Source organism: Aphelocoma coerulescens, chromosome 1A (assembly GCF_041296385.1).
Source record: "Aphelocoma coerulescens isolate FSJ_1873_10779 chromosome 1A, UR_Acoe_1.0, whole genome shotgun sequence".
NCBI lineage: Eukaryota > Metazoa > Chordata > Aves > Passeriformes > Corvidae > Aphelocoma > Aphelocoma coerulescens.
In genome coordinates this window covers 67,908,482-67,924,674 of record NC_091014.1, presented here as the reverse complement: position 1 = coordinate 67,924,674, position 16,193 = coordinate 67,908,482, and the positions used below count along the sequence as shown (strand labels likewise).

The 16,193-nt window shown below is 41.0% G+C and overlaps 1 protein-coding gene across 3 annotated transcripts in view; it reads left to right on the top strand.

The window, feature by feature from the left end:
• The first annotated feature begins 4,285 nt into the window (after positions 1-4,285).
• The window catches only part of VWF (von Willebrand factor), a 140,054-nt gene continuing 128,146 nt past the window's right edge, over positions 4,286-16,193 (top strand). Inside the window, exons 1-2 of one of the 3 annotated variants that reach the window (XM_069003401.1) lie at positions 4,286-4,389; positions 4,480-4,906. The gene's annotated coding sequence lies outside the window, so the exon portion shown is untranslated. Of the gene's footprint in view, positions 4,390-4,479; positions 4,937-5,168; positions 5,183-16,193 lie in introns of those variants that run through there. The other 2 variants (XM_069003400.1, XM_069003402.1) reach the window with 2 other exon arrangements.

The following is a 16,193-nucleotide window of genomic DNA, read 5'->3' as shown; positions in this document are numbered from 1 at the left end:
CGGGGCTGTACAAACACATCACTTCTCTGCTGTCAGGGAGCTGGGGACAGACTTTGAACGAGGAAATAGGAAGCCACAGACCCTACACTGATGTCATCTGGGTCATCCTAAATTCTCGAGTTTGTCCATGAAATGTAACATGAAGTGCCTTACTTCTGGTCTCACTTTTCCAAACAAATTTTAAGGTACTTTGGTTTATTTCAACGCACCAGCAATTTGGAATGGTGGTGGGTGGGTGGTTCCTTCCACATCTGGGGCTGCGAGGGAGAGGCTGATCTTAGAGCTGGAGAGTCAAGACTGGCATTCCATTGCAAAGTGGACTGAGTCATGCAAAAATGATTCACAGGGTCAGCCATGCTGATAACACTACGTCGAAGGCACTGGCCTTTCTAGTGCTGGTAGAAAAGTGTTTGGTGTTTGGTATCCATAGCAGATAAATTCTGAACAACTCATGCTGGGAGTAGATCTGTGCATCCTGGAAGTGTGTCTGCTTTCTGCCACGTGAGAAAGGCTTTGAACAAACCACAAAGCCCTGTGGGATTTCACTAGAAATTAGGCCTTCCGCTGTAACTGGAGGTGTAGCTGGAAGTGAAAACCCAAAGTCAGCCTCCTTAATTTTCTATGTTTTTAAAACACTTTTTTGTTTTTAATTGAGATTTGAAGAAGCTTAGTAGAGATTTGGGCACATGCTTGCAAATATTTGGCATAAGATGTGTATGATGCATGACTAGAGATAATGTCAGGAGAGCAACTGGAAAATCTCAATATGAACTTAGGAACCCTTAAAAATTGTTTCATAATCAGTTATCATTTTACTGGAAGATCTCAACATTAACTTAGAAACCCTCATGAAATTGCTTCATAATCAGTTAACATTTTCAAATTTTGAGATAAAGTGCATGGGATAAAAAGCAAAAATTCCAAAAAGCATCCATGCCAAATAATTCAGGCTTCTTTACTATTACCAATGATGAAGGTAGACTCCTTCACAAAGGAAGGGGGATAAGAGGATGGAGCCAGCATCTGCTCGGTGGTGCCAGGCAATAGGACAAGAGGGAATGGGCAGGAACTGATGCCCAGGAAATTCCACCTGGACATGAGGCAGAACTTCTTCCCTGGGCAGTGACTGAGCCCTGAACAGAGACCAGAGAGGGTGTGGAGTCTCCTCACTGGAGATATTCGAGAACCATCTGGACACAATCCTGTGCCGTGTGCTCTGGGATGGCCCTGCTGGAGCAGGGAGGTGGCACCAGCTACTTCACTGTGGTCCCTTCAGCCTGACCAAATCTGCAATTCTGTGATGTGGAAAATGTCATAATTTTACTTAGGGAGAAGAAAACACAGTTGCTTTTTTTATTGTTGTGAAATACAAAAAATAGTCTGGATGCCCCTTGATTTTTCACAACAGCAGTTTGACATCACTGGAAGTGTAGCCTATGGCTTAATTCCTTTTCAAGTTAAACTACCATTTAAGCCCCTCATGCTGCACATAGCAGTGCTTGTACCTGGTTTCAGTGTGAGAGCAGGCTCATGACTGGAGGACAGGAGACCAAAGCTTTAACAAACAAATGCAGCGACTCTGAAAGATTGCAAAATACTTATTTGGAAATCATGGCTGTAACGTGTGTGCACCTCCAAGGGTGATTCATCTAACTGCTATGTTGATGTCTGCATGTGTCAGACCTCTCGATGTGGGTGAGGTTATTTTAGGAGCAGGGGACAGGAGTGGGGACTCAGACTGTGGCTGCTGTCGAGGTGCAGGCAGGTTAGGCAGGTTCTTGAGCACAGGGCCCCATGCTGTGACACATCTCCCTTGTTACAATACAGCACTGTGGTGTGTGTGGGCACTTAGGGCAAACCTTTCTAGGTGTCAGATTAAAAATCAGGCAGCTGAGGCTCGGCTATGACTGTTGTGGAAAAAATAATCCTGGTTTTTCTAGCGCACCTGAGAGAGAAATGCAGGCACCATCAGAAAAGAGTGGGATGGCTTCAGGTCTGATAGCCAAGAAAGCCACAGCTAGCACTTGTGTGTTTAACAGTCTTTCTAGACGCTTTTATTTCCTCCTTCAAAGGAATAGAATAGAATAGAATAGAATAGAATAGAATAGAATAGACTAGAATAGAATAGAATAGAATAGAATAGAATATTTCAGTTGAAAGGGACCTACAACAACCATCTGGTCTGAGCACTTCAGGGCTAACCAAAAATTGAAGCATGGTATCAAGGGCACTGTCCCAATGCCTCTTAAACATGATCAGTAACAATGGTCCCAAATCTGCAAATATTTCTGGTCTTTGTTCTGTTCCAGCCAGAGGTGGATTTCCAAGTGTTTTCCTCAAATTCCCCTGGCAGTCCCAGTGTCATGGATCCACAGAGCACAGGTTAGGGAGGTTCTCAGGCTGTTCTCAGTGCTGTCAGGTGGATGACTAGGAAATCGTCAAGATATTATTTTTAATCAGATTCATGGCTCCATTAGGAATTTTACAATTTAAATTTCTGGTTCAAAGCAATCTGAGCACTCTGGCAGAATCTCAATTAACTGTATTTATAAATCCTTTTGTATGTATAAGTATAAATATTTTTCATACCTAGCTAGAAACATTAGTTATGGAACTGAACTTTGAAATGCTGAGGGGTTATCTTTCAGTCAATTTAAGAAAGCAGGAAAAGTAATGTTCAGCAATGGAGAAAGGGGGAGTATTTTCCCCCAAATTTTCAGTTATGCAGAAGTGTTTCAGGACATTCTTCCCCCTCTCCTCTCAGAAAGAAAATAAGCTTTCTTTATGCAGATGCCAAGAACTAAAAAAATTATCCAAACCCCCAAAAAGTCATACATGAAAATTAAAAAAAACCAAACTAAACAAAACAGTAGATGCTTTTCATTTTTAGCAGTAGTGGTTTAATATTAGGATCTGTTTTGGTACACAAAAAGGCTCCCTAAGATCTGTCCTCACTGAAAATTAGCAGGACTTAATTATTTAGAGGCTATATTAGATAAGCTGTTGCAGAGTGACCTCCTCCCTAAGCACCCTACAAGGGAGAGGGTTTCATTTCTGGGTAACCACATAGCCCTGGCAGGTGAAGTTAAGTAAGTTTTAATTCTGAACTAGCACTCATGTGAGGGAGCTGATCTAAACAGATATTCCAACACAGGTTTAATTAATGCTGGACTAGATACGGTTCATTTTGTTTTCTGGATTTGTTTTCAACTTCATTTTCCAAACATGGATTTGTTTTTTTGCATTTCACTCTTTGGTAATTAAACCAGCTATGCATAGCCTAAAGTGTGTGGATTAAAAAATAGCTGTTTGTAGGGTTGAGCTTTGTGTTTTATTCTATTGATTTCTCTTTCTTATTCCATACCCTCCCCACTCCAATTCAGTTCTTAAATTCTTCTCATATTTTCTTCGTGGTTTTCCTTTCCTCCCTTCAGTTTCTTCTAACTATCTTGAGAACTGAGGAGGAAATATTGCTGAATAGAAGTTGCAGTATTGAATATCGCTCCTTTGAAGCTGTTAGCTCTTAAGGTGTCATGTGAGGTCTCTGAGAAAAAAAGTGTTATGGAACTGTATTTCAAAATGAACTATTTTTGCCATTCTGGTGAGGTCATTGACTTTAATAGCTTCTGTGAGATGGTCAAATGAGCAAGAATAGGGTTTCCAAATATTTCTGGTTACAGACTCTTTGTGTCCTCGTGAGGTCTCTGGTCATTTCCTACTGATCACGTCACAGATTGCTCCATAGCTGGGGAAGCCTGTGAAAAATCACTTCCCCTTTCCACCCAGCATCTCTTTTTTAATTTCACAAAATCTTTCCTGCAGACCTGGAACAATGTTCAGGGCTTGCAGGTGGGAACTGCTGCTTTAGACCACAGTGTATGGGTCATCCCAGCTGGTGTCACAGGAGGCCTGTGGTTGTCCATAGGAAAACTCTTGAGAGGGCTTTAATTGCCAGTGGTCTTGGGCTGCAGCTTATCTTTTAATGCAGGGAAGGCTTCTAACATCTCACCTGTTTTACATGCTGAAAATCAGGTGACAAAATGTGCTTTTTGTGGACCCATCTTTTAAAGAGCATTTGTCTCTGAAATTACCAGGAGGTACTTGAGTATCTTCTCAAAGCTTTGGTAAATAATGCCAATGTCATGCAGTGTTGCCATTTTTACTTTTGTCTGTTTTTAATGCTGTCAGAGTGGAGGGCAAAGTGGAGTGGGCAGGCCTCCAGTGAGCATGTGCAACACGTTATGTAATTTATTTAGCCACGGCTGCTATGAAAAGCATGATAGGATGGATACCCTCGCTTCCCTCAGCACTTCAGAGCCTTTGAGCAATCACAGTTGCCATTGTCAAATGTAAATCAGCTGGGAAGCTCTTGCAGGAGACTTTGTAGAGGTGATGGATGTGTTCTTGGGAGCTGAAATCCATCTGCTTCGATTCTTGTGCTGCCTGTGCTTACTTGGGCATTTATTTTTTTTATTTCAGGGATGGAAACAGAGAAGCATAGATCATCAAGACCTGCTTGAGGCAAACCAATCTGTGTCTTCCAGAGCAGGAGTGAGAAATAAGGCTGCTACAATCAATCTGGGAGTTTCAAGCGTTGTAAAATGGAAATAACTCCCGTCTTTTCTGGAAAAGGTCTTAAGAGTTCAGCAAATAGCATGGAAAAGGAATACCTCATGTACTGGGGCTGCTCTTTAGAATAGGTAAAAGGTGTAGAAGCCAGGATGAGGAAACTCTGGATGTTGTGATTCAGTTTAGACAAGGGAAGTCACACCAAATTTGAGCTGATTGCTCACTATTCTATCAGTGAGTGTATTTTCATTAAATCCAGCAGCAAAGCAAGATATTCAAGAAGGAACAGGTTGCTGAACATGCTTTCCCTTTTCCATATGATACCATCAGGGCCAAGGTAACATCCTCTCCTCAAAGACAACATGGGGTGGGTAAAGTAAAGTAAATACATTTATAGTAAAGTAAACATGTTTATAATAAAGTAAATATAAACATATTTACTATACTATAGCTTACAACTAGTCTAATGTGTTTCTTGTTATGAATCACACTGCCTTGAAATGATGGACACACTTCTCCAAGTGCTCTAAATTACCATTAATTAAATGATGATTAATTAAAGCCTCCTGAAGAGAGCTGGGCCCGCACATACTCTGTGGTATCCCCCAGGAAGGTTTGTTTCCATGGGAAGGCTTTCGGGGAATAAGGGATGTTTTTAAAGCCTTGGCATTGTGTTTCTTTCTTTCACTGTCAACTTCAGCTTGTGTTGTGTTAAATTGAAAATCTTCCTTTAAAGGCTGAGCTATTACTCTGCTTATGTCCTATATTGACATAACCTGTGAAACTTTCTTACTGTGGAGCAAAACTATGGGACTTTTGATTGTTTGGTGAGCCCACAGGTGGATTTAAATTTGGCACTAACAACTGCATGGCACAACCTCCTTTGATTAAAGCTCTGAGGAAACTGGTGCATAAAAACAAGCATCAAGATAAGGCATAATTGAAGGCTATCTCTTTCATACCTATCAAATGAAGTAAGGACAGCCTCCTTACAAATGGTTCTTGGTTATGTGCATTTTTGGATTTTTTTCACTTTTGCGATGAGGCAGACTTGGCTTCTCTACATCTTAAGTTTTGTTTATTTTCTTATCTCAAGTCTTGTAATATTTTTTGAAATAAATCTCCAGCTGAGAAGTTAAAGAGATAGTAAATAAGCATTATTTTATTATTTTGGTTCTTCTTGTATTGACATAATTAAAATCCTTTGGTTTTGATTTGGGATGTTATCTTGTTCAGCTCACTACTAAATTTGAAATTATATTTATACTCTGCGTAACCATAATACTGAGGGGGAAAGATGTTAATAATTAGTATAATTGAAGTAGGGGGGAATTATTTCCTCTTCAGAAATCTTTTGAGATAGCTGAAGGTGTGCTTTCTCAGAGCTAGACTAGGTATTCTTATTTTCTAAAAATATTTTAGCTGCTTTTATAAAGCCTGTGAAAACTCCTTCTGGAGGAAGGAGGGGTAGTCTCTTCAGGTCACAGGGAGGATAAAGGTTTGAAATAAAATAGACCCAAACCCAGATAACCCAGACCTAGGGAAAAAAAAAATATAGGAGCAGTAGACCTTTTAGAGAGCCTTGGGAAAAGGAAGAGTAGAATTTTTAATTCTAACAACCAAGTCTTCAAATGCCAGTAGGCAGAGGCAGACTGTGAGGTGTGTCTTAAAGCTGGCATGTGGTTCCAGTCTATTAATGGCTCCAAAACTTCAAGAAATGTCGAGTAATAAATCACCTTTCTAATAGAATACTGTGATCCTGTTTGTCTGGGGGCTTTGTGTGCTTCCTTTGAGTACATTGATATTAGGGTTTGATTTATAGCAAGTCAACTTGTTCCTGAAAATGGAAAATAACCTATTGTATATCTGAACCTGGACACACCTGTACACAAAATGAACCTCAGTTCTGCTTGTCTAGGTATGGTCTCTAATATGGTATAAAACCTGACATGTCCAGTTAATATTAAGTGTGGGTACAGGTCTTGCATAAACACTGTATATTTGTGAATTTTTTTTTTTTTTTAGTGATTTCATTTTTACTTTCCATTACTTGTACACAAACTTGTTGCCATGAAGGTAACCAGTGTCTGGTGTGACTCATCATGGAAACTTGAGGGAATGTTTGGCTGGAATTTCTAACCTGTCAGCTCTATATAAAGCAAGAAAGGGTTTATTTTGTTCAGTCTCAGCGTTTGGTAGTGACTTTAGGCTGTCGTGTTCAGATGCCCTCACATCACAGGGCTTTGTTCTCATGAAAAATAAGGGTCTCTTAACAATGCTCAGCGATGAATCAGCTGTGTGGATATCTGAATTTAAGTTTCTATACTTGGAATTAAGGGCTTAATGGAAATGGCTAAGCTTGAAGGTTCTGCCGAGTATCTTTATTCAGAAGCAAGTCACAGAAAATAATCTGAAAAGGGTGTTTGATTTTCTTTAAGATTACCTTTGTGACTTCAGCAATCATAAAAGATGCTGTAGAGACAGGAATGGAAATAGATCAGAAACCATTCAAGTGTGGCATGAGCTGTAACAACGGATTTATTCTGGCTCCACCTTGAAATGAAGGGACCAGCAGGATTTTCCCTGCAGAATGGCACCTTTTTACCTGGCATGGATATCCTGATGCCTGTCTCATGTCAGGAGTAGGTGTATTCCCTGTGGATATGGCTTGAGGTTGCAGTTTAGGGCATAGCAAGTGTCACTCCACCTGACAGTGTCATTTCCTGAGCATTTTACTCTCAATTCTTTATATAGAAAGGATGAGAGAGGCATAGCTTTTTTTTCCATGTATCCTCAGCACCCTTCCTGCTCTAATTTCTCATCAGGGCTGCTTGTTTATCACTTTTTTTCTCTATAAAATTCTGTTCTCCTTGCTTTGCACTCCTCTTAGCTAAAGCCCAAACTTTGTATTTCCACAGTGGGGCTTGAATTGCTTCTTTAACTTTCTGGGTGGAGGAGGGAAGCCTTTTCAAAAGAACATGGGAACACTTTGTGCAAAGGGCTGGGTTAATAATTCAGCATTATCCTGGAGCACACTAGGATAGTCAGCAAGTATGTGATATTGAAAATTTGCCAGATACCAGAGCTCTGGATGACTGGAATATATTCTTCAGAAGGCTGTGAGATCTGAGTACACAGCTAATCTTTTCTATCCATAGAACTAACAAGTGTGTCAAAGCTGGGTTTTCCACTGCTCAGCTGCCACTTGGAAGCAAAACTTTTAGGAAAGTCTCACATCCTATTTGAGTACCTGGATTAGAAATGCATATTTCAAAAAGCCTCCACATGTAATTCAAAGTCATTAATTTTGTCATCTAAATATGTGGTGTTCAAGTGCTTGATCCTACCAGACTCAAGCCTGGGATTAGATGATCTAAAAAGAAAGCTAAAAACCCCACAGCAATGGTGTGATATTTGTGATGGATATTATCACTAGTTTTTTTGCCATTTAATATGTTCTGGTCCTTTTAAAGTAAGGGCCATGCACCTTCTTGGAGGCAGCTGTTTGCTTTGCCTTGGCTGCTGTGAACTGGGTCAGGAATTGGTGGGGAATGGAGAGGGGGAACTGTGCTTTCTGAGGAGCTTCAAGCCCAGGATGGGAGACTTTCTATTTCTTAGGTGTCCAGTTTGAGACACTAGGTCAGGAAACTGAGAACATTTCAATCCTCAGATGTTTATGTATATAATTTCACAAAATACCTTCTATGTGGAACATCCCCCACCCCAGTTTCTCCAAGGAATCTGTGGAAAATTTACAGCTGAACTGAGGTTTCTGGTTTTCTAGGTAATTGTCTCATGTATTTAATAGCTATAATAGGTATGTATGGTCTCCAAAGAATATACAGCTGTTCTGTTTGTTGTGTTTTGGGTTTTTCTTTTCTTTCTTTTCTCTTTCCTTTTATTCATGTCAGTCGACTTGATATCGGGTTTGGGATGAAGAAGAAGAGAGGAATGTCATTCTCTCTGCAGATGATTTATTTTCTATGTCTGGGACTAAAGCAAATATTTCTTTTCTCCTATTATATTTCATTCCTAGGGTGGAATCCAGAAGTGACAGCCTTCCCATTAGTATGATTTGTGGTTGGTTTGTTTTCATTTCAAGGGCTCCTCAGCACAGCTAGCAGCAGCCCAGTAGGTACTTTTCCACTGGATGCAAATCCAGGTGTGTTCTTGTCATTTTAAAACTTCACAGTTAAAAATGCAGAGGAAATTTTCCCCAAACCAGTTAGAACTGTATTTGCACAGTTAGAATAATGCAACTTGCCTTCTCTTATCACACCAATCCTAGTAACGGTGTTGAATCAGTACCAAAGAGAAATCCAGGGAAATACATTTAAAAGTTCAAAGACATTTTTATCTTAATACACCAGCATGTGATCTGGGATTATAGCAAATGTAGTCGTGCTTCAGAGCAACCTCACCCTGACACATCCTGGCCTGGCAAAGTTAGTACTGTCTAGTGAGCAAAGCCTCTGCTCAAAATCAGTGTTAATAAACCTCAGATTTAATCTGGCCCTTGCTGGACTTGGTCTCATGATGCTGCAGGGGCTTGTTCCTGCCAGGAAGGGTGTTTTCCTTGTATCTGAAGATGTGCCAAAATACTTCCCACAGCAAGACTGGTTCTGTGGCAGCAGGAGTTGCAGAAGGGTAACAACACACGTGCTGAAGAGTAGGAAAGCGAGGAGCCAGAGAGAAAAGTCCTGGCACCTGACAGGGGAAAGCCCTCAGAACTTGTCCGTCTTCCCTCTGCCAGTGAACACAGCTGGGCTGGAAAGCTTAGGGTGCTTGGGGCTGGGCTCCTCCTGCTCTGTCTTCTGCTCTTACTCTGGCAGAAATGGTTTATTAAGACCAGAAATGACTACTGGGCAGCCTCTATTGTAACAGCAGCAAGAGAAATTTAGATTTATTCCTCTTTCCCATCAAGCAGGATAGATTTAAAGTATCCATCTCCCCATGAGGCAATCTTTACCTACACACTTCTTGCTTCTCAGCAGATGGCATTTATAGCACCTTGTTAGTCCCTGGGTTTGGACATCTCTTTAACACTGGGAGCAAGTTATTGCTGCACATCCTTACCTTTCAGTGAACAAGGATTTTTGAAAATTGCTGTTTTGTACAGATCTGTGGGTTTTTGGAAGGGACTTTTTCAGGATGCTCCTTTAACCCTGGCTGACTATTTTGGAGTCTCTGGCTTCCTGGCAGGGACTGTGTGGGACACAGAGTGCTTTGGCTGTGTGCTCGTTTTTTTCCTGTTTCTTGATCCACTACACTCCCTCTTCTGGTTTAGTGCAACACCGTTTCTGTTATTTCCCACACGGGGCATCCTAGGATGCGTTAATTGGTTGAAATGGTCAGAGAGAGCAAGAATCAAGGGCACTGGCTGTGGTGATGAGGCTGTAAAGGACTGCTAGAAAATAGGGTTGAGGACCATCATGTTTTCACTGCAATAGCTAACAAATGCAGTGTCCCAAAATTCTGGGACACAACAATGTGAAATGACCTTTGCTAATAACTGAGGTGGCCTTGGTAGATCCCTATCTGAGGGGCTCTTGGTGTGTTGATGAGGAGGGGGGAAGCCAGCATGAGCCTCTGGTGCTTAAAATCTCTGAAATAGTCCCAGCGTTTGTTAGAGAGGTGTGTGAAGCTGTATACCATGCCATGGCACTGTATTTTTACCCCTTTCAGTGTACAAAGCTTTGTCTAGACTAGGATTTATGTCACTTGTGTGATTAGCTCCTTGGTGGCTGTAAACTCTAGCCTAGGTATGTCTGTGTCTTTCATCACTTGCAAAGGCTTTACCTTCCCTCTATTCCATGGGATTGAACTTGACAGGTTCAGTGTGTGGCAGAGCTCAGTTTTGACTTTTGTTTTGTTTTAGGGGTTTTTTTTATTCCCCATATGGTATGGTGCTGATGCTATTTGTAAGGCAGAGCTGTGGACCCAGTCCCCACTTTAACCACTGCACAAACTGAAAACAACATGAAGGTACCAACTCCAAATCATTTGCAGTGTATGTAAAACATGAAACAAAAATTCCTTGTAGACAGGAGGAGCACAGAAATTAGTGAACCAATACCGGCCACGTCCTTGGCAGTCCCTGCAGTCAAGCCACCACCCAGGTCCTGTTTTGCCCTTTTGCCCTGACAAGGTGGTGGTCTGAGCAGATCATCCTGCCATCACACATTTTAATCTTTGTCAGGATAAATGTTGTGAGTAGTATTTGCATTTTTTTTGATGCCACTGGAGTGCTCAGCTCCGGTACAGTTCAGCAGTGACTGATAAAACCAGACTGAGAACAGCTGTAAGCATTATTCTGTCCAGAACATCCGTATCAGATTTATCTTCCTGCGTGGTTGAGTGGCATTTCTGGGGAAGTTCACAAACCTTCCTTTGTCCCCACCACACATCCTTCAAACAGCCTCCTTGTTCTCCTGGTGCCTTACTTGTTAAGCAAATTAATTGATGAGAAGGGACGCTGTGGTACTGTTTGACAGGAGCTGTGGTTCCTGAGTTGCTCAGAGGCTTTCTAGCATTATCACTGGAAAATTCTAGATCTTCAGGAGATACAATGTGCCTGTGGCACCTTTGGTTCAGGTATCCATCCGTGTCCTTGCCCAGTTCCCTTATTTTTCAGCACACTGCTTGATTAGACTCTTAGGGATCTAAGGAGGCCTCCCAAACTGGGATGAAAACTTTTTGGAAATGCAACATTTTCTAAATTTTTTTTCCCTCACTTAGCTCAGTTATCACCAGATTGTGGAGTTTTACAGGTCTAATGGGAATTTCCAGACTTTGAGCTTCTGTGCTTCTTCCTCTTTGATCAGGAGGCAGGACAGGAACTTTGCAAATCCTATGTCAGATTTACCAGATGGAGCATTAAAAAAATATGTCTGTTCATATGTAAATGATTTTGGGACCAGTACCAGAGTTAAATATCCCTCCTTTCTTTACAAACTACAGTCAGAGGAAAAATCCCCATGGACTGGTTTGTTGTGAGGCAGTACTGGTAACTGCTGAGTGGGTGCTTCAGCTTTTCCTTTTCTAGGAAGATTCCCTCTTCCCCCAAGGTTGCTGAGAGAGCACATAAAATCCCATGATTTGGTCAAAAGTGGCTGAAGAATTAAATATATGTTAAAATATGTATATAAATAAAGTTTAAACCAGGCTGAAAAACAGGCTTTCAGTACACATCTTTAGGAAATTTTGAATTTTACTTCCCAGTGCTGTTAATTCCCAGCTGTCAGCCAGGAGCCAAGAGATTGGAAAGAGCCTGGTTCCACAGGGAGGAGCTCAGCATGAATTTGAGTTCAGTGCCCCAGAAGCACCTTCAAGGCAGAGGCTTTCCATAGTTTAGTGGAACACAGAGCTTTGGACATAATAAAATGTCGTATGAGATGTTTTCTGGTGCTTAACAAATATGGCAGCTGGATGTTTTTAAGTCTCTGGAGGGATTAAATCTGTGGTTTAGCCCATGTTTGTAATTTTGTAGTTGCCAATGCTAGTCTGATTCTTGCTGGTTCTAATTACTGGAAATTCAAGCTCCAGTGTTTTCCAGCTTTTCCTTGAGGAATGCTTTCTTTGCTTTGCCTTCTCTGAACAACCCTTTTTGCTTTAACTCAAGTTACAAGGTTTTGACTGCGAAGCTACAAATAGCTGGAAGTAGTGTTAAAGTATTTAAAGCTTAATTTACTTGTAAAACCAGTAGATTCCCAAGCCCTGCTGAGGTCTATTCAATGATCTGTGTAATTTTTTTAGCATAACTTCCTCTCTCAAGCTTTCCTTCTGTGGTCTTCCTACTGATGCTTTGGTTTGGACAGTTTTTTGTCCTGTGTTTGTGCAGCGCTTAACATGGTGGGATGCTGGGCTGTGAGTCTTGTAGGTGCTCCTAGGGATCTAAAATGGAGGTATTTTTCATTCCTCTTTGTAAATAAAACTCTTTAATAAAGTAATAAATAAAACTCCTTTTTTTCCCTCTTTATAAATAAAATGTAGTGTGGAAGGTGTTTTCAGTTTGAGATTTATGCAATCAGCTCCATGCTTTTGAGTCTGGAGGAAAATCAGTGTGTGTTTATGAGAACTAAGTTTCATGTTGTCTTTTAATAAACAAGATGTGACTGTGGTCCTGATTTAGAGAATTAAAAGGTATTGGTCTTTTTCTTTCTGTTTTCCCAAAGAAATGCCTATACTATAATGTTTTATAATGGATACAAAGTATTTTCAATGTTTTTTGTCTACAGAGAAGTTGTTCTATTTTTGCCACCATCCATGTATAGAGTAATTGATGGCTCTACGTGTTAAAGAAATAATTTATTTAGAGAATCACAGGATAGTTAGGGCTGGAAGGGACTTCTGGAGACCACCCAGTCCAACCCCCCTGGCAAGGCAGGGTCACTGGGTGCCACAGGAATGCATCCAGGTGGGTTTGGAATGTCTCCAGAGAGCAAGGCTCCACACCTTCCATGGGCAGCTGTTCCAGTGCTCTGCCAACCCCAATGTAAAGAAATTCTCCCTCATGTTGAGGTGAAACTTTTTTTTTATGGCTTACAGTTGTAATTATACTAGTGGACGCTCACCACTTGTAGTGAGCTGCTCCCTGGAAGCAGTTTTGGCCCTTCTGCCATCACTGTAGTGGCTATAAAATTGTCTTTATGCAGTGAGTGTGGCACCTGCTCTACCTACAGTAGAGGTACCTACAGGTACCTACCTGCAGTACCTACCATGCATCTCTGCCTCCTGTCACCTGAGTGTGATGACATCACCTGGGATGTGATCCCTAAATCAGGGGAACAAGGAGAGGAAACAATGAGAGTAATACATGGAATGATGAATGCATGTATGTCACAGCATGTTAATTGAACAGCCTGTATTAAAGCAAAATGGCTGAAGGTGACTTAACTTTTGGACAACTTTGGCATTCATTTTCTGAAGGAAGTTTGAGGGAAGATGATTTTCCTGCCCAGTGTGGGAAGGTGGAGTGGGAAAGAGCAGGAAAGGCACTGCACCCACCATGGTAATCCACCAGAACACCAAGTCCCAAGGGTGGGTGCACTCTCCTCTCGTTTCACCAGCTTCAAATTAAACCTGACTTTGGTCATTCTGTGTACTCTGTAAAATCTGCCTTAACCTTCCTGAGATCTCTCTGTATCCATGTGTGAATCTGTCCTTGGAGAAAGCCTAGCAGACTGCTGGGATCACTAGCTCAGGTGTGTAGGTGCCTTGGGGCCTGAGGACTCCCAGAACTGTTTGGGTTTGAAACAGAAGGGTGTGAACAGAAGTAAAAAGCCAGTAAAATATATAGATATATCCATGCTTGCAAATATCCTCAGGCACTGTTCCTTCTGAATACCGTGCATTTTTCTGCTAAGCAAGAGAAGGAAAAAGGAATACGTTCTGATTACTTTTGTTTGACAAAGAAAAGAAGCTTAATTTTTAACTGTTTTGTGTTTTCTGAACAATTTGTTGCCATGATTTTGTTAATCAAACACACAAACAAGATCCTGTCTTTTTATGGTGCTTCTAAAGGCAAAACCTTTGGCAATGGGCTTATAAAATAGTGAGCCCAAGGTATCTCTCAGCTTTGATGTGTTCAAACCCGAAATTTTTATTAGGATGCAGTTTTGTACAGTTCTTGTCCCACGTCAAATGGAAAAAGATTGGCCTACTTGGTGCATTTTTTTTTTCTTTTTTTGGATCAAGTAAAACTTAGAGGGTATTTTTAATGCAATTTCTATAAAGTTCCATAGTTTAGGAACAGTCCAGTGAGAGAAACACACACACACACTCTCCATTACCTCCAGTCTGTCAGGGGTGAGCACCTGGCTCATGGGTTGGGCACAAAGGGTTATAGGAATGAGGTGTCATCAGGCTGACTCCATGATCCTTGGTCTCTTCCAACTCAGGATATTCTATGATTCCAATCCCTGTACATCTGCATTGGCAACTTGCTTGGTGATATTTTGGAATTGTAAAGTATTTGGAGAGTTTTATTCGGATGCTAAATGTGGGGATTGGGAGTTCTTGTGAATGTCTCAGCTTTGTTTTTCATTTTTAAGTCTCTACCCTTCATGTTTCTGGAGAAAATCTTATAAATGCAAATCTTTGGTGGTAGAAAAAAATCAGAAGTCATATGAGAGAGCCAATTAATATTCTAGAATTTCAGAGTCCTTGTATTGTGGTTGATGTATTGTGATTTTACTATATGTACTGTATCTCAATATGTGAGGAAGATTTCACCATCTGAGCTGGTTTTTTTTTCCCCCCCTCCACTCCTTGTGCTTATATTGGATGATTGCAGGAAAAAAAGGGTGGTGGTGGGGAATGTGCATAAAACACAGATTTGTTGATCACATAATGGTACCAATTGTTTCCATCGTGGCAGTGAATGTTTCTGGGACTTAATTGTCCTCCACAATGAGTAACATCCTCTGTCTTGTACTGGGGTAAATCAGCCTTTCAGAGGGAAAACCACGTGATTTTCGTCTTAACGATCTGCTTTTTGTTGGAGTTGGTTCTTCCTTGGCATTATAAAAACGAGTGAAATTGCTTTGTATGGATGCAACTTCTTTCCTTTTCACAAGCGATTAAGATAATGCTATAAACATTTAAGGTAATGCAAGGACCTTCCCTAGGCCGAATTTCAATCTTAAGGGATCAAGATCATCCTTGATGATGAAGACTTTCAGAAACACAGAAATTCTATGGGAACTGGCATCTCTCTCCAGTTCAGTGGCATTCATAGCACTATTCCCAAGTTTTTTTTTTCAACTGTTGTGTTTGTTTGGTAGATTGGTATTTACATTATGCTGCTGGAGGTTTTTTTTTATGAATTTTGGTGGATTTATGAAAAACACACAGTGTATAACAAACCTTACAAATCTTTAGTGAGATCACAACTTTGGCAAATTGCATTAATGCAATGTGTCCAGGCACCTTTAAGACTTGCCATGACATCGTTTAGGTGAGAGAAAACTCACCAACAACTGAGTGCTCATCACATTGATTATATGTTGCCAAATGATAATTTACCCTTCTAAGGTGTTTTGTTTCTGATTATTGATAGGGTCTATCTCTGCCTTATGCTGTTTAGACTGCTGAAGTGGTAGGAGGTGCTGGTGAAGGGAGGGAGGGGTATGGATGATGCTGCATTCTAGGAATAGCAGCAGTGTTAAATATTTAAACCTGGCCCTAGCTCTGGTATCTGGAGTTAGAGATGACCTGTGAAAACCATAACAAATGGGGAGAAATGCACTTTAGAGAGGCAACCTGGGAGCTCAGTTCATTGAACTTAAAAAGGAGATGGTGGAGAATTGTCTTGGACTCATTGTCCAGGAAGGGATGTGGAGAAAACGTTTCTTAAATTTCTATTAATGTGCTGTCTGAAGCTTGGACTAGCAGAAACTCGAGTTACAGCGAGTGTTTTTAACTCGGTGTGGCTTTAATTGTCAGAACAGCTTGCTAACAGTTGTGTTGAAATGTTAAATGAACTCCTGGCGCTGTTTTTGTTCGAAAAATAATTAATTTGGGACAAACCTACAGGGGTCAGCCTTGAACACAGAAGTTCCAGCTGGCTCCTGAGTTGGGCACTTTAACAGTAGCGACCCTGGAAGGAAACCTGTGCTTGTTCA